This window comes from Haliotis rufescens, unplaced genomic scaffold (assembly GCF_023055435.1).
Source record: "Haliotis rufescens isolate VD_foot unplaced genomic scaffold, xgHalRufe1.0.p SCAF_47, whole genome shotgun sequence".
Lineage (NCBI taxonomy): Eukaryota > Metazoa > Mollusca > Gastropoda > Lepetellida > Haliotidae > Haliotis > Haliotis rufescens.
In genome coordinates, this window is record NW_025964190.1 from 2,825,161 (window position 1) to 2,828,555 (window position 3,395).

Genomic DNA, 3,395 nt, shown 5'->3' on the forward strand with positions numbered 1-3,395 from the left:
TGAGCATCGATCCACGCAATTGGGATCGATGACATGCATCAACCAAGTCAGCGAGCCTGACCACCCGATCCCGTTTGTCGCCTTTTCCGACAAGCATAGTCGCCTTTTACGGCAAGCATGGGTTGCTGAAGACCTATTCTACCCCGGAATCTTCACGGGGGGAGACAAGCATGGGTTGCTGAAGACCTATTCTACCCCGGATCTTCACGGGCTCGTATCTCGATGAGAACAATTTAATCATTTCTAAATTCCTGTCAACAACTGACAGTAAAAAGGTAGGTTAAATGTCGCATAAGTATAAAAACAAAACCAGATCACGTTTAAAACATCAGTCTTCTCTGCACTCGTAGTCGTATCAATTACAAGTAGGCTATGGAACAACTTGACGCCTGACCTTTTAACACACTTTAAAATGAACGACGAGGCTGCTCATTGTGTCAAAGTGTGTTTATATAATGGACATTCTACGAGTTCCATGTGGTTATTTTTATGAAAATTAAGTTATGGCCCAGTAACCAATCTCTGTTCAGTTGTAATCAAATAACATTTATGTGAGTGTTGTTCTTACTGATTTGGACTCACCCTACTCATTAACTTTGTTAAAATTCTCAATTTATCTTTAGACTGGCGTCGAGAATCAAAATAGTAACTTTACAGTCGATGGAAACTTTGATCCAGTAAATGAACAGACCATTGACGCCACTTTGAACAGCTGTTGGAGTACCATTTGGTGAAACCCACATATTTGGTACTTTGTTTGTTGTTAACGCCGCACTCAGCAATATTCCAGCTATATGACGGCGGCCTGTAAATAATCGAGTCTGGACCAGACAATCCAGTGATTGATAACATGAGCACCGATCTACGCAATTGGCAAACGATGACATGTATCAAGCACGTCAGCGAGACTGACCACCTGATCCCGTTAGTCACCTCTTAGGACAAGCATAGACGCCTTTTACGGCAAGCATTTGTTGCTGAAGATCAATTCTAACCCAGAAACTGCACGGGTCCCATTTGGTATTGACAGACAAAGGACCATATGGTTGCGGAAATCATATCATCGGATTGCATTACAAATTGCAGCGCCCTAAACCTCAACAGTTCGTGAATAAAAACTCTTTTCATGATCATAAGATTATGGCTGTAAAAAGAGCCCGACTATGTTATAACCCTGTGTCTGTAAATCACAATCAAATCGTGAGTGAGTATGGTTTTACGCACCCTCACCAGACTTGTGAAACGTCACAGGTAAACTGGCAGTATTACAGGTAGGCCGAGAATTGGAAGACCCAAGGTCACGACCCCACAGGAAGACCGGTATTTACGGGTGCTTCACCGAATGTCCAGATTTCTAACTGTGACGTCATCATCCGCAAACAGCCTTGGACATCCAGTCAGCAGAAGGACCGTTGCTAGACAAATCCGCCTGTATGGTCTCCGTGCCTGTCGACCTCTCAAGGGCATGACGTTAACGTTTCTACACCGACGTCACGTATTGTGAGGAGCCAGGACTGTACAGCAGTGGCAGCAGGGCAATTGGCGAAGTGTGTTCTTCAGCGACGGATTCGAATCTAACGACGACGTGGTGAACAGACGGCACGTTGTTGCGTCCAAGTGGAGCCGTATGGAGGTGGTAGTGTCATGGTCTGGGGTGGCATCTGCGGGGACCAGAAGACAGATCTGGTCATCATCGACGGCAATCTCACTGCACGTTGTGATTGATGAGGTTTTGCGGCCTGTGGTACTGCCTTTCCTGCAACGACACCCACGGACACGGTTTCATCAGGACAACGGCACCCTCCCACACCTCGAGTCACTAGCGACTTTCTGAACGCCAACAACGTGACCGTATTACAGTGGCCAGCCAGATCACCGGACCTGTCGCTCATAGAGTACCTCTGGGACCAACTTGGACGCATGATTCGGAAACGTCAACAGCCGCTATTGACGAGGGATGCCTTGGCAATTGCTCTGCAGGAGGAATGGCGTAGGATCCCTAATCAGGGTGTCAGGAGACTCGTGTACTCAGTTGGAAGTCGTGTTAGGGCCTGCATCGTGGCTGGAGGGGGTCAAATCCGATACTGAGCCATGTGTGTAGCACGGGACGTCTGCGGGTGTGATCGAATACTGGACAGTGCACCCAGCAACGTGCCTGCAAAACTTTAAGTACATGCTTTTTGATCTTATCATTTTCAAATACCGTTTTTGAATATTTGGGTTTTTTTATAATAAAACATCAACTGTTACTAAATTTTGCGTCTGTTTTATTTTGGACCAGAAAATTGTTTGGTTTCGGGTTTTTTGCCCGTTAGTTTGTATTTATAGTTGTTTACATAGGAATTTCTCGATACTTATATTTAACATCAAAGTGTTCCCTAATTTTGATAAAATTATGTACTGTGATCTTTACACTTCTTAAAACAACGTGGTAAACGGCGGAGGTCACCTTGGCCGTGACTACTGAATTGAACCCTCAATGTTGTTGATTGGTTGTTGTTTAACGTCGCACTAAGCAATATCCAGCTTTATGACAGCGGTCTGTAAACAATCGAGTCTGGACGAGACAATCTAGGGATCGATATCACGACCATCGATCCACATTTGGGATACGATAACATGCATCAACCAAATCAGCGAGTCTTACCACCCGATCCCATTAGTCGCCTCTTACAAGCATGGGTTGCTGAAGACCAATTCTAACCCGGATCTTCACGGGTCCCTCCCAGTAGATATTCAAGTGACCCGTAAAGATTCCGGGGTAGAATAGGTCTTCAGCAACCCATGCTTGTCGTAAAAGGCGACTAACGGGATCGGGTGGTCAGGCTCGCTGACTTGGTTGATGTATGTCATCGATCCCAACTGCGTGGATCGATGCTCATGATATTAATCACTGGATTGTCTGGTCCAGACTCGATTATTTACAGACCGACGTCATATAGCTTGAATATTGCTGAGTGCGGCGTTAAACAACAAACAAACAAACACACCTGCCACAATTTGACATTGTTTGTGTAAACGCTCCTCGCGTTCAATAAGTTTGCAACTTGGGCATTTGTGTTTATATATATAGTGGTGTTTGTCACGAACAAAGCATGTGTTGGAAATCCCGAATCTATTCCCTGCCAAAGACGGGGCCAACTATCTATCTGCCACAACGGAGACGTCAGCGTCAAGTAAAGAATCATGTTTTGTAAAGGGTTGACCATACCACACATCACGATAGTCACGAAGCCATCGATCGTTAACGTTTCTCCCATACAGAAGGATTCAGCTCAATTGCTATGATTTGTAGAACTATGCCCTAGCTTTCGCTACAGGGGATTTCATTGGCTCCTGCATATTGATCCGGAATCCTTAATTGTCTTTCCTCCCAGCCTCAGCACAGTACACCA